This window comes from Culex pipiens, chromosome 2 (genome assembly GCF_016801865.2).
Source record: "Culex pipiens pallens isolate TS chromosome 2, TS_CPP_V2, whole genome shotgun sequence".
NCBI lineage: Eukaryota > Metazoa > Arthropoda > Insecta > Diptera > Culicidae > Culex > Culex pipiens.
In genome coordinates, this window is record NC_068938.1 from 19,969,928 (window position 1) to 19,994,962 (window position 25,035).

At 34.7% G+C, this 25,035-nt stretch overlaps 1 long non-coding RNA gene across 1 annotated transcript; it reads left to right on the forward strand.

Moving 5' to 3' along the window:
- Nucleotides 1-24,924, forward strand: LOC120432455 (uncharacterized). Its single transcript, XR_005608067.2, has 3 exons — nt 1-120; nt 188-891; nt 24,420-24,924. It is a non-coding gene; the product is annotated as an uncharacterized LOC120432455 (long non-coding RNA).
- The last annotated feature ends 111 nt before the right edge of the window (nt 24,925-25,035 follow it).

Below are 25,035 nucleotides of genomic sequence, written 5' to 3' on the forward strand. Positions count from 1 at the left end.
CGGCAATCGCTCATCCACCAATACAGTGCAGCACCAAATTTGCGCATAATCGTGTCCCGACTCTCACACACCAACCAAAGAAGAACCGGTGAAAAAAGGCACCAGCAGAAGCATAAAAAGGTAAAACATTCCCCCTCTGCTTTGCTCAGCTATCCTGTCCTTCCTCCTCCTCGTCTACTCGATACAGCTGCTCAGGGACCTTTTGCGTCAATCCTTCGCCGAGCCATTCATCCTGCCAACCGACAATGAGCAACGATCCGGAAAAAGGGCACACCGAAGATTCATACACATAGCGTTAATGCTATGTACAAACAGTAGTCGTCGGTCTTCCACTTCTGCTCCCATTCCCAGCAAACCCAGGCGTTTGTTGCCTTTCACAGTCGTTCTTCAGCGACGGCAGATGATGATGATGGCATATTATGGCACCCAAGCAGGCCATGTGCCCTGGGTGTGTCTGGGTATTGGTGCTCATTTCGCCTACTACGAGCGAGCGAGCGCTGGGTGACGCCCCCTTGCTCGACAGCTCTCTTTCTCACTCGTGCGCTCATCACCGCGAGACTCTGCCACTTTGGCTCCCAGAGATCGCGCTGGGACTCTCATGGGGACGGGTGATGAGATGTGGGGGTGCGCGCTGGAGGAGAGGAGAGACCCCAACAAAGTGGTAGTTGCTGCTTGTTAGCTCATTATGAAGCGGGCGGAAAACTAACAGTAACGAAATGTTTGAGCAAACAGAACGAACCGAGAGAGAGAGGGAGTCCGCGGGAGTGGTTTGGGCGGTAGTTGCGCTTGTTGTGGAGAAGTGATGCGAAGAAAAGTGCAGCGTTGTGGAAAATGTACAACATCGAGAGAAACCTGCTGCTGCTGCTGGCACTTGGACACGCCAAGGAGTGGGTAAGTTGCTTATGGGGAGTAGGGGGGAGGTCTTGGAATTGTGTGGAGTACTTCTGTACATGGCGTCTTAACGATCAAATAGGGAGTTTTGATTCGACCGGCAATGGTTCGGACTGGAAAGAAAGCATGAAAAATGGAGCACTGACACGACTGTGTGGCACATTGATTGGTCATTACCCGAGGCTAAAGTGATGGAGTTTTCAAAATTGCTCATTCTAACAATTCATTTAAAATGCATATCTGAGATTGGTTTTTCGATTTCTCTGCAGCTCGATGCAACGGAGAGGTAAATTTGAAAACATACAGTCCAGACTCGATTATCCGAAGGCCTCAAAAATTTCACTTCAAATAATTAAATCCTCGGATTTTAGTTTTCGTTGTCTTATTTTTTATTGTCAAGCTTAACTTCTTCCCGCCTAGAGCAAAATCGAGATTTTTTACGTTTTTCACCATTACTCGTAACTGGATCGACCAATTGGATGAAATTTTAATGGTTATATATTATACTTTCTACATAATCTAATGCAGGTTAAACCAGGTTGAAAAATAGCATGGTTGCAGAGAAATTTTATTTTGAATACAAAAATAAATGGTATTCTGAAGTAACTATGGGCGTTAGAGGGTTAAGAATGACCCCTAAACTACTCTGCAGTGATTTATTTTTAAATCCAAAATGTCGGTTATGAAATATTGATAAATGCATTTGGTAATTTTCAAGGCAATCAAATATGACTAAAATGGAATCGCAGAATTCAAATTTGATGTAAAAACCAAGAAAATAAAAAAAAGTCCAATTCAAACCTACGGATAATCATACTTTGGATAGTAGAGTCTAGACTGTATGTAACTTTTTTTAATTGTTTTTCTTAACCCTTACTAAAACGTTAACACATGAAAATCTTTAAAAAATTGTTAAAGCAAAAAAACAACAAATTTCACAGAACATTTATTTTCAAGAATTGAAAAAAATAATGAATTAGGTTTCTCAACATCTTTGGGTCCAATCAACAAATTTTTATTAAAGATTTGTAACGAAATTTTCTTTTCAAAAACATATTTTTTTTAATGGAATGCATCCTCCTTCTTGAAATATGTAAAATATTGCAAATACCTGATAATTTTATTTTATTTTAAAGGCCCGTTAACTTTTTAAAATTGAGCAGTAGGGGAACAGCATCTAATTCCAGCGTGCCTCTAATGTTGGCAGGTCAGAACTTTGACATTCAATTAAAGCTAATTAAAAGCGTTTTCAACTGAAATCGAGTGATAAATAGCTCAATGAGAAGTGAGCAAGCAAGTTTCTATCAAAAGTTTTGCAAAATTTGTTGTTTAAATAGTGAAAATAAGCTAATTGGATGGAGTTAGGAGCGAGTGCTAAACCTGCCAAACATACGAGAATTTCCCCTACATAAAACATGTTAAGTCATTTTCGATTGCAAATTTTGATTTTGCGCAAAAAATTTTGTGGATGTAATTTTTTAAATCTATATACTGCCCATGTTCGCATAAATGTCCCATATGCAAAAACTGCAAGCTGAGAAAAACGCATTTGAAGTTTGTCCCATACATAAGGCTATGTGTTAAGTTCTCGCGAAAATAATGGATTTCCCCCTAATGTCTAGAACAAAATACTGGATGTTATATGCTCTTTTGAAAGAACACACGATTTTGAACCAAACTGCATCAATAACTAAAAAGTGATGAAAATGCATATGGGACATTTATGCGATCAGGAGCAGTATACTTTCTATCTATGATTATTTTTAAGAATCTTCTGCTGGTAGAAAAAATGTTCGTCCCTCAGCTCTGGTCAAGGTGGAGAGAGGGAAGAAAAGGGCAACAAATGAATAAAAAAAAGTGATTATTATATTTTTATACAGTATACATATAACAGTATATATATAACAGTTATGCTTCTGCCAAAAAATTGCAGAATTTTAATGAATTTATGATGATATAATTTTTTGTGGCTCTCTACGGTTTCGCAAATCGACTTTACTTTGTATTTTTAAATTTGAATTAAACATTGTCCATGCCAAAACAAGCAATTTTGCATCATCAGTTTTTTTTTACAAGTCTCCATACAAATTTGGGGGCTGGTCAAACAAAATGAAGGGAGAGGGGATTTTCTGATCGATTTGGTATCTTCAACAAGTTGTAGGTTATGATTAGCACGTTTTGAAGAAAAAGAATACGGTATCCTGATTTTTTATTCAAGTTTTAGAAATTCCCAAATTATGTATTTTTTTCATTTCCGTTTTTTGTTTTTTTGTTTTTTAGGGGACTTAAAAATACATCTTCTGAGCCATAGTGATTTTACCATCAAGCAGATGGTGCATAATCTGGTTTAGGAGACAATTAATTAAAAATCGAAAAATCGAAAACTTGGACAATATAGTTATTTAAAATTATCTGAACCAAATTAAAATTTTCAATCAAAAGGTACTATTAATTTTTTTTTATCAAATTTACCGTTTCCAAATTACTTTTAGGTTTAAATTTTCGATTTATTTTCGTTTTTTTTGCATTGTAAAAATAATTTTTGAAAAAAAGCAACCCTGAAAACATTTTTTTTTTAATTTCTTCAAGTTTCTCTCGAAAACTTTGAAAAATTGGCCAAATTGTTTTTGAGATACAACCTCACAAAGAATTTGAAACGATAAAATGAGTTTTTTGAATTGTACGCTAGTTATCCTGTAATTTCCAACTGATGAAATCTCGGAAACTATTGGTTCGAATTTCAACACCCAGAACTGGGTATCAGCATACGAGAGGATAAAGAGCACGATTCGGCAGTAAAATGGTACTGTGTGCGGACGGAGAGGATAAATCCCAAAATTACCGAGAGTACTTTACTCATGGTTCATCTTCAAAAAAAAGTTCATCTATCAAAAAAAAAGTACCGGTACCGAGACTCGAACCCAAGACCTTCGGCATATTGAACCGTGCCTTTGCCGTATGGGCCACCATGGTTCAGTAACTATGTGGCGGTCATTTGTCCATATAAGCCACTTAATAGGATGAACTGTTCCAATGAACGAATGAACACGCGAGAGGACTATACTCTCGCAAAATAGCACTTTCCTCACGTTTCTTTTCGTGAGGACTATCCCCTCGTTCTTTAACTTTGAGTGAATGTTTGTTATATTTGAATTGAAAAGATCAGAAAATTTCACAAAAAATTAATTTTTTACATTAAAAATCGGACCAATAGTTTCTGAGATATCGTCAGTTGAAGACTACAGGCTAATAAGGTGAAACTTTAAAATAAAAACATTATCATCGATTCGAATAATGTGTGAGGCTGTATCTCAGAAAAAAAATCGCTCGATTTTCAAAGTCTCAGAGAGATTTTTATGTTCAGGGTGCTTTTTATTCAAGAAGTACTTTTAAAATGAAAAAAAACGAAATGTAATCGAAAATGTATACCTAAAAGTAACAATAACTTGAAATGAAACATTTTATCAAAAAAAAAAGTTACGTACAAACCTTTCGATAAACTTTAATTTTGCTATTGCTTTTTTGCAATTTTGTTGTGAAATGACATACTTTTTCTGTCATTCTCGAGCGACGAAACGGCCTGCTTTTATCTTCCATAAGTAACAGAATGGGAAATAAATACCTTTCAATACCAGTGCTGAAAAATTCTACTCATCAGCACTGAAATGGGTGCTGGAAAATTGAACTTTTCAAATCTCCCTTAAATCATTCAAATAAATCGAATTTGCTGTGTCAAAATTTTGCTGTGCCGTAAACTGGGGTCAATCGGGACACATGGGGCGAATTGGGACAGAAGTTTTAACCATGTTGGAGCACAATATTTTGAATTTTCTGGTTGGTTCCGGTTAGAACAGACTCAGACCAACAAAATGTGTACATCCATTTCCAAATTTAAAAGCTTCAAGTGCTCTAAAAACTGCTGTCCTAATTCAGACTGAAGTCCCGATTTGCCCCAGATTACGGTGTTAACAAAATTTAAAAAAAATATTTTTGTGACCCTTATTGTTATGCAAATTTTAAATTTTATGAAATTTGAACTTTTTTTAAGTGTATTAGTTAACCGTAATAGAAATGAAGCATTTCAAAAACAATTATTTTTCGAATATCATAAATACTGAAGCAAAATATGAATCTTCAGTGTTTAGCAGTAAAACGTGAACCAATTCAACCCAAAACTTCTCAGAATTTTGAACTAATTTTCAGTTCGTTGAAACCCTTTCCCGAAAAACTTAGAATGCCTTTTCAGCGCACCAATTACTTCCCAAAGCATAAATTTCCACACTTTTTCCCACTCCCACGCTGACTAGTCCGATTAAAAACTCCCGCCAAGTGAAAAACACACAACCCTTGGCTTTCCATCAAAGAGGGTAAAACTCCCACACAAACACACCAAAATCCTCACCAAATAACAATAATAGCTGTCAAGCCAGAAAGTTGTCACCGCCACCAAAGCTTGCTCTGTTTTGTTGTTTTGGCCTGCCATTTGGAGCCGCAATATTGCGAGCGTCTAATTTGATTCACATTTTAAAAGGATTAGAAATCCTTAAAACGGCGACGACGTCGGTCATGGAGCGTGAACTTTGTCGACTCTTGGCTGTCACTGCCACCACCGGCGTTCACCGCGTCGTCGGTTGACGGGTTTTATCGAGCTGCCAGCCCGAAAAGGGGACAATTTAAAACGGTGATGACGACGGGTTGCTGGCTTTAAAATAGAGCGCGCACGTGGGTGGTAGCTCGTGGGGTGGGATCGCAGCATGCCACACCATGTAATGGGCTCTCGTCTGGCGGTGACATACATTACATGTCAAGTGGTTTTCCGTTGGACGGTGGATGCTGGAAATGTCCCAAATTTGACGGCGGCTTACTTTGGGATGAGGTCGATGTGTGGAGTTCATTAAACTAATCCATCATAATAGGCGCTGACCATTACGGACCGTATGCTTTTAAGCCAATCAAAACTGACCCTTGGGGAGAACCAGCGGGAGCTTATGCTGGTCAATGGGACATGCGTATTTGTAGATTTTAAAGAAGGTGGTTGACCAGTAATTGCCGTTTTGCCTCTTCCCTAGATGACAAATTTGTTATTTTCCATATTTCGTGTGGACTTTAACAATAACAATACAACATTTTTTGAAATGTTTAACATCAAGCTATTTTAGTTTCAAAAATCACACTTTTCGAACAAATAAAGTGCCAAATATAGTTTTAAACAAATCCGACACCAGTTAAATTAACCAGACACCTTGAGCCCGAATCCAAAGTGACTACGAACAAATGTAAAGACAATTCAGTGTCGATATTTGCACAGTTCCTTTCTCCATCAAGAAGGACAATGGCATCGAATCGAACAATCGATCCCTTCCAACGAAGCCGTCTCGGTCAAAGAGCCTCAACCAAACATAACCACAAACATCAGACTAAACTCACAAGACGTAAACCGACGGAGAAGTTCAACCAAGTTTAAGAGACCATCCAAACTGACATTGATGTTCTCATGCAGCACAGGGAAGGTCCAGGAGGAGAACACTCCAAAGGTTTACTGTGTGTGATGAGGAAGAAATGAGCGTTCATCTCCGGTTGCTCTCTTGTGTCACACCAGCCAGTCAGCCTGCACTCTGTAGATACATGTCTGATTAGTACAAGACCTAAGAAGGCCGGTTGCATTCATAAGTGCTGAGCTGCACAGCCTACTGCCAAAAATGACTCTTGTTTGCTGTGTTATAAACACATCACAGTTTACAGGTGTTCAACAAGGCACGTTAACTCAAAGACCATGCGTCTCCCTGAACAGATGACAAGTGATTGTCATACAAATAATTTCAATTTGGTTCCAAACTCAGACTCCCGCGCAAATTGAACCGGTAAAGAGCAAACCTCTCAGCTGCTTGCACTTATTCAATTGTACGTTAACGTAGGTTATGATTATCACACATACACAAACTCCACGCACTTCTACTTGTGTGCAGTTGAAGGCATCATCAACGGCTGCTCCAAAGCCAGCCCGTGAACTGCAAACTGCCAAGCCAAACCAAGTCTGGTTCTTTGTTTAGGTCGAGTAACAAATTTTCAAGTACCGAAGAGCAGCAGCAGTAATAAGGGCAAGCAAACAACAGCAGAGTTTTTGAGCATTTTCGGAGTGAGGGTCGTCGAGCGGAAATTCAAAAACAGAACGAAGCCAGCCAGTTTGTCGACACACCCTCCGCCTTCCTTTTTGGCAAGAGCCTCGTGTCAGTGAATAAAAAGCTTAAACTGTAGTTAGCAGCAGCAGCAGCAGAAGTTTTAGGAACAAACGTTCGGTTTGCTCTTTATTGAAAGAAACAGAATAATTGCACACACGCAATCAAATAGGAAATTTCAAGATCAAATCATACTGTGCAAGGAATGGACTTAGGAATGGGGTACTGTAACGAAAAAAAATCTCGGTTTACTGCCCTTAATTTTAAGCTGTGTAAAACTAAAAACTAAAAACTAAAAACTAAAAACTAAAAACTAAAAACTAAAAACTAAAAACTAAAAACTAAAAACTAAAAACTAAAAACTAAAAACTAAAAACTAAAAACTAAAAACTAAAAACTAAAAACTAAAAACTAAAAACTAAAAACTAAAAACTAAAAACTAAAAACTAAAAACTAAAAACTAAAAACTAAAAACTAAAAACTAAAAACTAAAAACTAAAAACTAAAAACTAAAAACTAAAAACTAAAAACTAAAAACTAAAAACTAAAAACTAAAAACTAAAAACTAAAAACTAAAAACTAAAAACTAAAAACTAAAAACTAAAAACTAAAAACTAAAAACTAAAAACTAAAAACTAAAAACTAAAAACTAAAAACTAAAAACTAAAAACTAAAAACTAAAAACTAAAAACTAAAAACTAAAAACTAAAAACTAAAAACTAAAAACTAAAAACTAAAAACTAAAAACTAAAAACTAAAAACTAAAAACTAAAAACTAAAAACTAAAAACTAAAAACTAAAAACTAAAAACTAAAAACTAAAAACTAAAAACTAAAAACTAAAAACTTAAAACTAAAAACTAAAAACTAAAAACTAAAAACTACAAACTAAAAACTAAAAACTAAAAACATGGGTAATTCTCCGCCAACTCACACAGCAGTTGCCCCGAACCCTCTTCGATTTTTATGTAAAATTAGACGCCCGATTTGATAGCGTACTCAGAATTCCGAAAAAAAACGTATTTTTCATCGAAAAAAAACGCCAAAAAAGTTTTAAAAACTCTGACATTTTCCGTTACTCGACTGTAAAAAAAATTTAGAACGTGTCATTTTAAGGGAAATTTAATGTACTTTTCGAATCTACATTAACTCAGAAGGGTCATTTTTTCATTTAGAGCAAAATTTTTCATTTTAAAATTTCGTGTTTTTTCTAACTTCGCAAGGTTATTTTTAGAGTGTAACAATGTTCTACAAAGTTGTAGAGCAGACATTTCCAAAAATGTTGATAAACAAAAATAAGGGGTTTGCTTCTAAACATCACGAGTTATCATAAAACATAAAACATAAAACATAAAACATAAAACATAAAACATAAAACATAAAACATAAAACATAAAACATAAAACATAAAACATAAAACATAAAACATAAAACATAAAACATAAAACATAAAACATAAAACATAAAACATAAAACATAAAACATAAAACATAAAACATAAAACATAAAACATAAAACATAAAACATAAAACATAAAACATAAAACATAAAACATAAAACATAAAACATAAAACATAAAACATAAAACATAAAACATAAAACATAAAACATAAAACATAAAACATAAAACATAAAACATAAAACATAAAACATAAAACATAAAACATAAAACATAAAACATAAAACATAAAACATAAAACATAAAACATAAAACATAAAACATAAAACATAAAACATAAAACATAAAACATAAAACATAAAACATAAAACATAAAACATAAAACATAAAACAATTGAAGAATGCCGGTGCAGTCCAGACTTGATTATCCGAAGACTCGATTATCCGAAGTTTGGATTATCCGAAGTTCGATTATCCGAAGGTTTGTATGGGACTTCGGATAAGGCTGGTACAAATATTTTTAAAAGTTTTTGTCACCCCCCCCCCCCCCCCCCCTTCAAAATTGGCCCGAAAAATCAGGGGGCAAAAAAAATATTTTTACAATAAACTTCAAAATTTCAATGAAAATTCAAGTGCAACCAGCTGAAATCAAATTAAAATACATTCTCCTGCGTTTAAAATTATTTTTAGCATGTTTGGGTTTATTAAAAAATCTTAAGATTTTTTGAAAATTTTCAATGCAAAATATTTTTTTTCGATGCAATATTTGTATTTGTCAGATCTTAGATTTTTTGAAAACTAATGATTGCAAAACAACTGAACTAGTGTAATATGCATTTTAAAACACTTTTTTTATTTAAATGTGAAGACTATGGCTTGTTATTTAATTGTTTATATTTTTTTAATTTTTTGCCCCCCCCTTGACCTCGGCCAGGGCCGAGGGACAAAAACTTATTTAAATATTTGCATCGGCCTAATCGAATCACGAACAAAAAAAAAATTCGTATTTTTTCATTTTCTTGTTTTTAACATAAAATTTGAGTTCTACGACCCCATTTTAGTCAAATTTGGGTTGTTGATTGCCTTTTGAAAATTAAATGCATTTTTTCAATATTGTATTCTAAATAATCTAAGCGTAGTTTAGGGGTCATACCTATGCTCAACAATCAAAAATTTAACAACGAAAAAAAATTTTTTTTCCGTGATTCGATTATCCGAAGTGAAATTTTTCCGAGGTCTTCGGATTATCGAGTCTCGACTATAAATGTAAGTACGAAATTACAAAAAAAAACGTATTATTATTTATTCATATCAAATTTGCAAAAAAAAGAGAAATCAAACACAAAATCTCACTGCATTCTTACAGTACCCCATTCAAGACACTCTCAATCCCATTGTCACGTTCGTGTTCTGCGACTGCATCCATCAACCTCTTCATTCTGCTCTGTTCAGTTCCGTTACACAACACACCTTGAGGACGCTGACCACCGTTTAAGGAACCTCCTACGGGTTCCGATTCTCCACGGCACTGCTAGCGCGAAACACCGGCGAATAATTTGATATTTTAATAATAGCCCACCAGACCATGCCTGCTGCACATTGTGCCCCTCGGCGTTCGTTATCCCTCAATCTGGCTCTCTCTGCGAACTCTGTCAATTCTGGTTCTGATTTTCTTTGCATTGTGCCTGCGTGCTCTATTGTTGTCGTCGAGCTGCTCACCTTTCGTCGCGTCTTCCAGCGGAAGTGCCTGATGCTTAATACCGGGCCGAGGTTGTTCCTTTTTTTCTCCTCCTAGCCTGGCTGGCAGCCGTCTTAAGAAAGGACGCGTGTTTTGATTTCCGGTTAATTATTATTATTGCAGCAGTTGGCTCGTGCCGGCAGTCCCGGCCCCCTGAAGATATTGCGATATGTCACGACCCTACCCACGGCGTACAGCCGTCGTGGAGGACGAAGACGACGCCACCAACTCTCCAGATTGAGACCAGATGCACACTCAAATTGGTTTCGTCAAGGTAAAACGGCTTGATCTTGCTGGGTAGATGTTCTGTTGATGGAGAAGGAGGATGAACAACTCCTTGAAGATACCTGAAGGAATGACAAAAAAAAATGTGCGTGATGAAATTTGAGTAGTCCCCGGGTGGAACGGAGAGCAAAAAGTGGTCCTACTGGATGTACACTTGTTCCTCGCTCAGGCCGCTAGCTGGCATGGAATGTGCCTTGTGTGCCCAAGTGGCTTCGCGAACAACGGAAGGAAGCAACCCACACAGAAAAAAAAAGTTGAATTTTGGAATGTTGAAAATTTGGTAGGTTGAATATTACCTCTTTATTTGTGTAATATTACATAAAAAATGTGTAAAAATGTGAACCTGATGAATATTTATCAAAAACTGATGAAAATTCATCATTTTCTGGGGTAAAATTTATCATTTATTTTGCCACAAAATCTGTCACCATTTCCTGATGAATATTACCATCATTTTTTTTTCTGTGCATTTGTCACTGGAATGCTTTATGCAAATTACCGCGCGACTCGTACCTAATAACATACCTGGAGAAGCCTTCGTCAGAGGGCTCCCTTCCTCGTCGCGGTGCACGTGTTCACAATTGAAGAGAGTGAGCATGACTTTTAGACGAAACTCTTATACTAGAAGTAGGTTTTCCGGGAGGCGTTCCCGACAATCTGGTCTGACAACAGCTGTGGCGAGTTGACGAGTCGGTTCCTTTTCCAGATTGTGTCCAGGTGTTTCAAAACTTCCTGCGAAGTGCACACACGTGGCTTGGTGGAATTTGCCCAGTTGCACATTTTCCTTAAGACTTTGCTCCACTTTCGTAACTCACGAGAGGTTTTATCTACAAACTGCACAAATTGCCCTTCTCAAACGGCCACTTGACTTTGGATCCCCCTTTTTTTGTACCCACGACATGCATGATAATTAATCATTCCACGCGTAATCGCTTATCGTTTGAGCGGTGCACCAGCGCTCCTTTCGTGAAGTTTCACCCCGAAAAAGATAAGTCACGCGATTGTCCTATTTTTCTTATCCTCCCTCCCCTTTCGTGGGTTGTGGAAAATTCACGGAAAATCACGCGCGTCTATCAAGGCTAATTTTTCACCACTCAACGGCTTGAGCGCGATCCAAGGAAGCGGTGATATCACAATTACGAAACGGACACCACGATAGGGTGGTGCTTTTGAGGGGGAAAATGCAAATTTTTGAAATAGAAGAAGATAAGCTTTATTTTCTTAGGACGTTATAAGAGATGGTTCAAATATTATGTAACGAAAAAATATAATTTTCCGACTTTTTCCCTGAGTTATCAATTTAACTTATTTTAATTAATTATGAATTGAAATAAATGTCCCACAAAGTGGCCTTCTTAATCCCATCCCCTCTAAGGTAATATTTGAACTTGGTATTTTATTGAAACAACATAACTTTTTTAGTGAAATTTTATTCCCAAATTCACAGATTCCTTGAAAACTTATAGCTGAGCAATTCTCTACGAAATCGGTCTTTTTTCTTCAATTTTTATTTTTTGTCTTTTTTAATCCGACTGAAACTTTTTTGGTGCCTTCGGTATGCCCAAAGAAGTCATTTTGCATCATTAGTTTGTCCATATAATTTTCCATACAAATTTGGCAGCTGTCCATACACAAATGATGTATGAAAATTCAAAAATCTGTATCTTTTGAAGGAATTTTTTGATCGATTTGGTGTCTTCGGCAAAGTTGTAGGTATGGATAGGGACCACACTGGAAAAAAATAATACACGGTAAAAAAAAATTGGTGATTTTTTTATTTAACTTTTTATTACTAAAACTTGATTTACAAAAAAACACTATTTTTATTTTTTTTTATTTTTTGATATGTTTTAGAGGACATAAAATGCCAACTTTTCAGAAATTTCCAGGTTGTGCAAAAAATCATTGACCGAGTTATGAATTTTTTAATCAATACTGATTTTTTCAAAAAATCGAAATTTTGGTCGTAAAAATTTTTTAACTTCATTTTTCGATGTAAAATCAAATTTGCAATCAAAAAGTACTTTAGTGAAATTTTGATAAAGTGCACCGTTTTCAAGTTATAGCCATTTTTATGTAACTTTTTTCAAAATAGTCGCAGTTTTTCATTTTTTTAAATTAGTGCACATGTTTGCCCACTTTTGAAAAAAATATTTTTGAAAAGCTGAGAAAATTCTCTATATTTTGCTTCTTCGGACTTTGTCGATACGACCTTTAATTGCTGAGATATTGCAATGCAAAGGTTTAAAAACAGGAAAATTGATGTTTTCTAAGTCTCACCCAAACAACCCACCATTTTCTATCGTCAATATCTTAGCAACTAATTGTCCGATTTTCAATGTTAATATATGAAACATTTGTGAAATTTTCCGATCTTTTCGAAAAAAATATTTTCAAAATTTTCAAATCAAGACTAACATTTTAAAAAGGCGTAATATTGAATGTCTGGCCTTTTTGAAACGTTAGTCTTGATTTGAAATTTTGAAAATATTTTTTTCGAAAAGATCGGAAAATTTCACAAATGTTTTATATATAAACATTGAAAATCGGACCATTAGTTGCTGAGATATTGACGATAGAAAATGGTGGGTTGTTTGGGTGAGACTTAGAAAACATCAATTTTCCTGTTTTTAAACCTTTGCAGTGCAATATCTCAGCAACTAAAGGTCGTATCAACAAAGTCCGAAGAAGCAAAATATAGAAAATTTTCTCTGCTCTTCAAAAATATTTTTTTCAAAACTGGGCAAACATCTGCACTAATTTAAAAAAATTAAAAACCGCGACTATTTTCAAAAAAGTCACTTAAATATGGCTAAAACTTGAAAACGGTGCACTTTATCAAAATTTCACTAAAGTACTTTTTGATTGCAAATTTGATTTTACATCGAAAAATGAAGTTGAAAATTTTTTACGACCAAAATTTCGATTTTTTGAAAAAATCAGTATTGATTAAAAAATTCATAACTCGGTCAATGATTTTTTGCACAACCTGGAAATTTCTGAAAAGTTGGCATTTTATGTCCTCTAAAACATATCAAAAAATAAAAAAAATTAAAAATAGTGTTTTTTTGTAAATCAAGTTTTAGTAATAAAAAGTTAAATAAAAAAATCACCAAATTTGTTTTACCGTGTATTATTTTTTTTCCAGTGTAGTCCGTATCCATACCTACAACTTTGCCGAAGACACCAAATCGATCAAAAAATTCCTTCAAAAGATACAGATTTTTGAATTTTCACATATCATTTTTGTATGGACAGCTGCCAAATTTGTATGGAAAATTATATGGACAAACTAATGATGCAAAATGGCTTCTTTGGGCATACCGAAGGCACCAAAAAAGTTTCAGTCGGATTAAAAAATACTAAAAAAATCGAATGACCGAAATCCTAGAGAACTGCTCAGCTGTATCATTATTGTATAAATATATAATTGATGAAAATCTTGGTTGAAAAGTCATTTGTTTATACAAACAAACAATTAAGTAAACTTCTCAGGCTGGTTACAAGAATTTTAAACCTGGTACTCTATTTTGTTCATATCTGAAAAAATACAATATTAAGCTTAATTTGGAATGCCAAAAAAAAATTATGCAAAAAAGTTTTAAAGAAATGTTGAAAATAAACTTGCACAACCGATTGTAAAATATTTGGAATTCTATGATAAAGTTTACTTTCGTATTTTCAACAAAAGGGGCAATTTAAGGATTTTAATTAGAGCGTCCAATTTCCCGTCCAGGGAAAAAAATTCCCGGGAATTACCGAGATTTCCTGGAAAAAAATATTTCCCGTTTCCCGGGAAATTTGTAAATTTCCCGGGAATTCCCGAAATACAAGCGGAAGTATACATTTTCCTAAATTGTTGGCCCCAATGTTTTGAAATTATACAAAAAATAATAATTAGAGAACCTGTTTTAATTTTATTTATTCCAATCTACTGTTCAAATTGAACGAATCAGCTTGTCTGTAAATTTTATGTCAAGGTTTAATTCAGATAATATTTATTTCTGTGAATGCTTCAGAAATAAATATTATCTGAATTAAACTTTGATAACTAGGAATATTGTCTGCTTATATGTTGGGCAACAAAAATTACGCTATTATGGAATGAATATTAATTATTTTATTTTTGACAACCTTTTTAAACGTTTTTTTTTTTTGTTATATCTTTTGAAAATAAGCTATTCTCCTTTTCCGGCCAAGATCAAAATTGAGATTTTTTTAACATTTTTGTTTACCTGGACCAAATTGGATAAAAATTGAATTGATATAATTTATTTTTTTTAAATCATTAAAAAACAACTTTGTATCGTATGAAATTTACCCAAAGAATGCAACCATATTTCAAAATCCCGCTTCAAATATTTTAAAATTTTGAGTGTGATTTCATAAAATAGAGTTTCAAGTTAAATAGCGCTAGAAATTAGATTTTTAAAGGCAAATTCAATGATCATCTAATTATTTACAAGTTGAAAATATTTGTTCAGGAATAAATTATTTGCCATGAAAAAACATATTTCCGCATAGATTTTCACTGTCCAAACACTTTGATTTAAACAAATACTTCTCAGCAAAAAATACTAATATTTTATTTGATTTGGGACAATTTGAAAGACAGCATAAAAAATTTAAAAAATATATTTTCTCAAAGTGCATGGTTTTTTACAAGCAGTTATAAGCCATTAATTGATCCTCACACTCATTTTGACCATTAAAAATGCTGTTCTATACAGTTCTGTTTCAAAATATTAATCTGAAACAGGATCAGAATAATTTTCGTTAAATTTCAAATTTCCCGGGATTTCCCGTTTCCCAGGAATTTTGTAACCCCGGGAAATTGGATGCTCTAATTTTAATATTTCGATCATAGATCGAAAATCCAGTCACCAATAACCTTTACACTTAAAAAAAACCATTGATTTATTAATGTTATTCAATTTACTAATAGCATTTTGTGATACTTTTTGCTTAAATTTTTTGAAAATTTAGCTGTAAATAAGAATAATTAATATGGAACAACTTTGAACACATTTGGTCATACCACGACTTGCTTACACTGAAAAAAAAAAACTACAAAATTCCTTTATTCTAGGAATTTTGCCTCCTTTTTTATTTAGTAATAAAGTTTTTCGAATTACTAAATTAGGAAAGGAGGCAATATTCTTACTTTTTTTCAGTGTAAGTGTAGTTTTCTTTGTGATAGAGCGTAACTTTTGACGTACTTATAGCATATCGTTTTCATGTTATCACAATACTAGTGTAAATGTTTATTTTTATTATAAAAAATCTTTCCTCCAAATCCTGTGAATATTCCAAATAAAACTATTCGTTAAAGTTTTTTTTGAATGCCTATAACTTAACCCCTAATGCCTATTTATTCGATTTTTTTCCCCGTATTTGAAAGGTAATTTTGAGCTAATTTTGCTGTACGAATATTTTTAGTTCTTTTGTATCATGTTTTTCTTGTTTAATTTTTAGTATTTTATTTAGTTTTTTTATTTTTTTTACAATTTTTTATTTTAAAATTTAAACCCAAAATATTGTAGCGCTAGATCTCCCCTTTAGAATGCAACCTGGCGTTTTTAGAGCTCTAAAAATGCCCCGAACATCACACCCTGAATTGTTAAGTTCAAAAAACTGTTTTTTGATGGTTTGCTCAGATGCTTTCTCTAAATTTGGTCATAAAAGGCGTAGATTGCGAGATGAAATTTCAGTGTCTGGATAAAGTTGTTTGGATTGGCAATCCCAAAAACTTTTTAAGGAGACAAGAATATTTATGAAAAGTTAGATTTTCAAAAACACCCTAAACGTGAACCACTTTTATGTTTAACCAAGCCAAAAGTTACCCCTTCCCATTTGCAGCAACCAGCAACTCTTCTGAAAACACCAAAGCTCTGGCAACCATTTTTCGGAAAATCTGTTTTCCACTTAATTTTGCATTGGCAAAGTCAGCATAAAACAAGTCAAACTTCTCAACCTAAAATTTCTAAAATTTATGGAGTTCTTAATTCTAGTGCTTTTCAAAGATCAAAAATTGGTTAAAAATTAGATCTCTGGCGAATTTTCAGATTGAAGCGGCTGAAGAGGGCTTCACCTAAAAAAAATCAGTTCCCAAAATCGTGAACAAGCGTTCATGTTCATGACATACGGAACCAAAAACAAAGTGTTGGGGTTGTTAATGTTTTTTTATGTTATAAAATATAATCTGAAACAGATTATCATCGAAAATCGTCATTTTCGATAACACTTAATGATAACTCTCTAATAATAGTATAACAGTAATCATAGTTGAAGCATTTTGTGATATAGCTAAAGGAAAAATGATTGTTCAACATTTGAAATGCCATAGAAAGCATTTGGATTTACCATTTTTTCATGAATAAGAATAATACAAAGAAACGAATTTGTTCCAAAAAATTTCAAATGACAAATAGCTAAAAACTAAAAAATAAATCAATAATAATTATCAATATAATTATAATACCAATATGAGTATTCAAAATTATTAAAACCAAAACTACTATCACCCTAAATCACACAAGCTTCGTATCGTTAAAAAAGACGTCGTCGACGAAATCCTTATCGCACCAGTCGTGCATAATTATCGTACAGGTTTCACCGGAGTCGTCCGTGAGCAGCCAATTTCACCCCTAGCTGACAGTAAAAACCTCCACCACCTCCTACACCCCCGCACTGCGATGATTCCGGATTTAAGGGGAAACGTTGTCTATTTGGTTGCTGCTGGCCGGAGCCGCGATGGAGGAGATAATTTACATATTAGATTGAATCTGGCGATAAAGTGCTTTTCGAGCCATAAAACGGCTTCACGATGTCCATATTCTAGCTGGAGAGTGCATTACTTCGCGTTTAAGGCACCCCCACTCGATGGCCTGGCCTAGGGGTGACGAGTGGGAAATTATGTGGAAAAATCCGTGACACCTTAATGGGATGATTGCGCGCTGATAAAGGGCGTATAATTTCTTAATAAATTGTGCTACTTTAGTGGTTTATTTTAGATGGTGACAAATTGAGTGATTTTTTCTGTCCTGGGGTGACCCGTTTGTGGATTGATTGATGACTAAATTGAAATTTAAATTTGCTTCATATGTCATATTAAGTGAAAAAAGAACAAATTTAAAATTGACTTTCTCTGCTTGAACTCAAATTTGGATCATTTATCTTTCAAACTATAATTTAAGAATTAAATACACTTCTCAAAATATCAAGAATTATTTAGATTGAACAACATTTTTTTTTGAAAAAGAAATTTGAAAAATCATACCACAAATATATCAAAAATCCTCTTGGGACTACTTTTAACAAGCAGAAATTTCGTCTCATTCTGTTTGCTCTTCAATTTTGTAAAAAAAAACTCCTAAACCACACAAAGGAAGGTACTGTTAGCCAAAAAATCTTCCTGAAACCACATCCCCAAAATACAACTTCTCGAGCTCGAGAAGAGCCGTGACACTTTTCGTTTTTGGGCCTTCCGTCGATCAAACAAACACCAACCAAGTCCCTTGGGGGTGGCAAATCCTTATTATTTTCACTCCTCCTGATGGACCACCCACAGCAGCAGTTCGTGCTGTCGTCATACTTTTTACGCCAGTCACTTTAGTAGCAATTAAGTAATATCATTGTTTCACGGCGGCGACAGCATCCAACGCAAGGTAAGCATCACAGACAATTAGACATTTTGTTTTCTTGAATATGTTTAAAATTTCCAACTTTTAAGAGTTGAGTTGATAGCAATGTAAGATGACTTAAATTTTATGCTCGATTTTTGAAATAATTATTAATTTAAATAATTTTAAATCCATTTGTCTGCGCACCAAGCAATTCTCCGTTACTCCATCAATGGAAAAGCAAACACGCGCCAAAATGCTGTGTGCGGTCGTGGAAAATGATTGTTTTCCTCCCGGGGAAACAGAGACAGGAGCGCGCGCCAATTGTTTTCCTTCCTGTTAATTATTTCCTTTCAAATGCTCGTCACTCGGCGGGCGGGCAGAACGTGCTATTTTGGTGCGGCAATAAAAGACTTTTCGCGCGCGCATTGTCTTTTGTTGGTTCCGATCTCGGTTAAAACCATTCATCAACTCCATACGGCGACCGGTTTGGGCGGGTGGTTTTTGATATTGGTTGAATGGGCGGTAAACGTGGAGTTGGGCGCGAATTGTGCGCCGAAGGTGGTCGTTTTTTGAGTGTGTGACGTGACTTCGACTCAACAGTTTTGGAACGTGCTAAATTTGAAATTTGAGCTTGAATTGAACAAACAGAAAGTTAAATCACGTCATTTTAAAATATGTAATGATTGAATAATTAAACTTACATTTTTTTTATAAATATGTTCTGTTGATTTAAGGAATGAACTTTTTTTTATCAATTTTTAATTATTCAAACATCAACATTGAGCATTAGCGTTGACATGCTATGCTTCCATTTTATTCTGTCTCAATTAACCGCTAAAAATTGTAATTAAACATTAACGAAAGAAAATTAACATAAGAAAACAAAAAATTTCTTTCAACGGTGGTATCAAGTTCAATCATTAAACCAATAAGGTATACCAGCCCTTTTCAAAATTAAAAAAAGCGGAGATTATAACCTCTCTCTCTCTCTTCCCTCCTTCCAAAACACCAAATTCATCTGATCCTATACGATCGGCAAACATTGGGACGACTAATGCCCGGTAATGTGCTTCAAACAAAGCCCATCATAAATCTCCCACGTGATCTGTTTGCCACAAACAAGATCAAAATATTGAGAAAATATTTGCAAACTCGTGCCGCTTTCTGTGTCCTACCATCCAAGGCTCAGGAGGATGACAATAAAACAATTTTTCCATTGACCTCACTTGGACTTATTGGTGAGGGAGGGATTCTTAGGAGATTTCTTGGTAATCCTCCAATCCGTTCTATTTTATGAAGATTATGCTGAGTCGTAAACCCCTAAGTAATCATCCCTAATTATCATTTGGTTTAGGCTTCACCAGAGTTTCGCCCCAAACACCTTCGAGATTTTTGAAGATTTTTCTTAAAATGCTTGAAAAATTTAGGAATAAATTTAAATAAATATCAGGTGAAGTATTAAAACAACACTTTGGCTGAGTTGCAACCACTAAACATATGAGCAATGTTTTTGCTCTCTTCAGATTGCTCTGTTGAAAAATGCAAATGCAAGGGGATCCATTTCCATATTGAAGTCGTCTGGGGAGGCTCAATTTTGCGTCAAGTCTTTTGTATTGTTTTTGCCAACAATATTCTGCATATGCACAATTGCATCCATTCATCAACACTTGCATTTGAATGCTGTAATCAAAACGTGTAAGCTATCCACGTCTTCCCGTGGTGGTTTCTGTTGTTTTCCCAAACAATTTTCATAATTTGACGTTAATCGTCGCTGTGGGATTCTCACAATGCCAGAGAATGCATCCCCGGGAGTTATGAATTGATGCATTAGTAAAATTGAAGACTTCGTGCAGACCCTCATCAACCGGTAGCATCAAGAAGTCCCCGAAATTGTTAGTTTCTTTCCAAAGTTCAAAACGAATCTCGGCAAAAATTCAAACCCTATAATAATACTCATTAAGAGATTATCATCATCATCATTATAGATCAGAAGTTGATCCCGGCATCGACTCGGAAGCTGGTTGAAGCCAGATTTGATTTTGGCCCATCTTCCTGTTCTGCATCGCTGCGTACATCATGGGCCCTGACGGACCGCCAAAGTTGGTTCGCAGGTAATTTTACGGCGGGGGTGTTCTCCGGCGGCAGCATCACAGACAATAAGCGTGGACCGAGTTTGCTCGAAAGGCTGATTAAGAGTTATGTTGCCAGCACGCTTCACCAGTCGAGAACAGGGCCCTTGTCAATGGGAGATCCGGGTAAAGCAAAGCAAAGTCCTGGGAGGATGTGCTTCTGTTTTGAAAAGGGGCTTGAACCTGCACAGAAAAAGGAGACCCAAGCCACTGCTGTGTACAGTAGCGAAAATCGACGATGTGGGCAAACCATAGGGGATTATGTTTGTAAACATTTGAACAAAGGCATCGAGAGTGAGTTTATGCTAATTTATGATAAATATTAACAAGTGCGAGTAAACAGGAATAGTATGAACAAGATCGATTACCAGCTGTTGTTTTGATATTTAAGTAAAAATTTAAGACTCTTGAAAATACTTAAAGCTTTTCATAGTAACACAGAAAAAAATATGGTAATATTCATCAGGAAATGATGACAGATTTTGTGTCAAAAAAAGTGTAATATTAGATCAGGGACTGGTGAATTTTCATCAGGTTTACATTTTTACACATTTTTTTGGTAATATTACTCAAAAAAGATGTAATATTCAACTTACCAAATTTTCATCCTTCCTAAATGCAACTTTTTTTTTCTGTGAATCGATTCTATTCTGATCTGTAGTCCCAAATTTTAAAAATTGTTAATTCTAGATTAAATTTTCAAAACAACCTATCCCTCATGGGTTTCCTATGCAGATAGGGCCTTTTGAAAATTTAATCGAGAATTAATACTAGAAGTGCCCAATTTGCCAAGAACTATTTTTCAAAAACCATTCCTTTAATAAAAATATGAAACAAATATGACAAATATAAACAAAAATTATTGCTAGTATGATCCCTCATTTCCTCTCCCCATTAGCGTGGCTCACGGATATATGAAAAAGACAAAAGTGTTCAATTCCAAACGCCTCGACCGGATTTTTGTAGCAATATGGCCCCAGAACATAGCCTGAAACTTTGAGCGCATTTGGTTAAGGTTTAGTACTTCCACCATTGACCTGAAGTTAGTATGGAATTTTTAAAGATTTACTATGGGAAATTTTCACTTTTAACCTCTTCTTAGATAAAGTTTCCCAAAACCCAATCAAATTTTCTTATTCTCAAGTTTTTTATAGGTTTTGATCCGGGGAACAACTTTGTAGAACATCTCAAAGCGCTAGGAATTGATCCTGAAAAGATACAGGATATTTTTTGGAGCTAGGAATTTTTTTTTAACGTGCTCTAAAAATTTGCCTGTATCTTTCCGGGATTAATTCCTAGCGCTTTGTGATGTTCTACAAAGTTGTTCCCCGGATCGAAACCTATAAGAAACCACTACTTTGAGAAAAAATCATAGGGCATAGGAAAATATACTCGAAGAAGAGTTAAAAAGTTGAAAATAAATAAATTAAATTTATTGAAATTTCTTTATAACTTCAGGTCAATGGTGGAAGTTCTAAACCTTAACCAAATGCGCTCAAAATTTCAGGCTATGTTTTGGGGCCGTATTGCTACAAAATTCCGGTTGAGGCGTTCGAAATTGAACACTTTTGTCTTTTTCATATATCCGTGAGCCACGCTACTCCCCATCCATCCTTTGAGCACGGAAAAGACAAAAAATATAAACCTTGAAATTTTAAAATTGAAATAAAAAAAAAGATTAATGGTATTATTTTGTTCGTCTGGGATTAGAGACATTAAATTGAGAAATTTACATGGGCTGTCCAGTTAGCATATTTTTTTAGACACAAACTTATTTTGTTTATGTCAGTTGTGCGTTCCTTGCATAATAAAAAAAATCAAAAACTAAGAGTAAAAATAAGCTAATTCTTTTATTGAGCGAAACCCTTTAAAATAAGCAGTTCATCAAAAATAGCATAACTTTTGCTTCAATTTTACATAAAACTCTCTTTGACAAATTTCATTCATCATCATTTATTCGAACTGCACCTTTTTGGGATCTGGCACATTTTGTTCAATGTCGTTTTGTCGTTGGTTATTTTCACGAATTATATGTAACATATTTTTTGTATGATTTATCCCTTTAAAGCCTGAATTTTCAAAAAAAAATATTTTCTTTATTTAAAGATGGGAAAATGATTCTTACGACCATACGAAAATTATATACTAGTTTTGAAAATTTTATTTTTGGGTCATATATGATCAATAAGGCCTGAAAGGGTTATGGTATTTTTTCACTGCAGGGCTATCGTTTAACTCGATCATACAAACATTTATAAAGGAGCGGCAAGATATAAATATAATAACATAAAATATTTAAAATAAATGAATGTTCTGAAAAATCTAACAGAAACAATACAAATAATAGAAAATAATATACTTAAAAAACAAAATTTAATGGGAAAAATAGGTAAAAATAGAACAAAAAACACTAATATGGCTATATCTCTGGAAATACATTTTGAAAAAGCTTCAAATTTTGGGCCCAAGAAATTTATGGCGCATGTTTTCGAATGGATTTTTGTTTGAAACTGAATTCTTTTAATTTGATAGTGTTGTCTGTAAAATAGTCCAAAAAATACCTCTAAAAATGGCTTTGACCACATTAACTGGTCGAAAATTGTGAATCGAAATATAAAATGTTCGTCTCCGACCCCACGGCTACAAATCTGAAATATAAAAATTGTGAGTTTTACGAGCGGTTTTCCAATGATGGAAGACACAAATTTTTAAGAGTATTTCAGAAAAAGAGCTCTCAAAAATCAGACTTTGAGTTCCGGGTTTCGGGCCAAAATTCAATCGAAAGAGCGAAACTAAACCTTCAAATTAGGCATAGGATTTTTTCTGGGACGATCCCTCGCCGTGCACGATTTTTTTAAGATTTCTGAGAAAAGCGTTTTTTCAAAAGCAAACCTTAAACCTTTCTTTTGTAAGAAAGGCAAAAATGCAAAAAATCACAGAACTTATTCAAAATTCTATGCAAAAATACAAAACTTCTCATGATCCAAAAAATTGCAAAAACTTAGAAATATAATAATAATACAAATAATAGGCCGGAAAAAAACAAAGAATGCAGAAACTCACAGAAATTATTCAAAATTGTATGCTAAAATTTTAAGAACTACTCACGTTTGAAAAATGCAAATTCCTTGGAAAAAACTCATAAAAATGATTGCCAAAATTAAAAATAAAACTGCTCCTAATTAAAGAATGCAAAAAACTCACAGAAAACCATCTAGATTTTTTTTTTACAATTGTTATGTATGAACAATGATTAAACTAATAATTTTTTTTTTGTTTTTCAAATAAATATTTGGGGTTTACAGCCAGGATTTTCAAAGAATGCTAGAAATCTGGTAAATTTGGTTCGGAAACTTTTAATTGGAGGTTAATTATGTAATTTAGAGATTCATAAGAAATTTTATGGATATGTATATGAATGTATCGATTTTCAGCGACTTTTCAAAAGGAAAATTCTGCAATATCGAAAAAAAAACTTCAAAGTTGGTCTAGACTCCCGACGAAATTTTTCGAAGAATCTGTTCTCGAAAAATACACCGTAAAACCCTATGAATTTCTTGATGGTAGTATTAGAGTGAAATAAATCCTAAAAAATTCTAGGATGTACTTTTGTCGCAATAAACTTTGTGTCCTTTTTATATAGTTTTTTTTTACGATTTTTTTGTTAATTCGACGTCCCATTCGGCGAAACGACATTCGGTAGAGTAGGTAGGTATAGCTAAATATTGATATGTGAATAAAAAAAATTAAAACCAAAACGAAAATTTAACTGTCGTGCCTTTAAACCAAAACTTGAGTAAGGGGTCATTATGAAAGACTTATCTGTTCAGTTCCATCTTTTTCTTGAATCTCTGGGCTATATCATTCCATGTATTCCTAATTATCCTGCGGCTCAGCGTACATTAGCAGCATTTGCTGGGGCAAATATTTTCCTCAAGAAACCCAAACCTCGCTCAAATCCACCGCACAGGACTCGCTCGAGCTGGCCCGAACAAACGTGGCCACAATGTTTGAAAATATTGACCCCACACAAACCGGCCAATATTTGCAAACTGCCCTCTGTGCCCGACCTTTTAATAATAAAGCAATTTTTCCATTACCTCTCATTAACCTCACTTAAGAAGCTTGCCGATGCTCGATGATCTTCTCATTTCTTCATTATCCGATCTATTTACAGGATCATCCTGCGGCTGTTCGGATCTTCTTTTTTTGATCCAGAAGGATCTCATCTCATCCTCCGACCCAAGAGGATCCCGCAAAACATAAGATGAGATGCATCCCAATTTGGCGATTGTCGGTCAGCGTGCAAAATTTAGCATATCCCACGACCGCATTTTGGGCGATGCAGCTGACGGAATCCACTCTGGGCTCCGATTCCACGGTGGGTTGGTAATCCGGTTAGAGGGTCCGAACACTATGGGTGAGAAGAAATAACAAAAACCTAATGAGGCCGGCCGGCCGGTTCTCTTTGGAACGTTTCCCGGGTGTTTTGAGGATGCCGCCACCAACGGGCCCGAGTTTGCAAGATCAAGGCGGAACCTCGTTAATCCGACTAAAACATCCGTAATCCGGAACCGGAGAGCCGTGGGCGGCATGCCAGTGATGAGCGGTATTCTTGTTGCGATCAATGGGAGAGGTGTTCTACGTGAATTTGGTTTGTTCAAAGTAGTTTGAATGATTTCTTTTTTTTTTCAGGGAGTCCGTGTTGGAGTCGGAGTCGGAATTGAAGATGTTGTAGAACTTAGAGTTGGAGTCGCTGAAGTGGAGAGCATGCGTAGAGGTAGTCCTCAAAA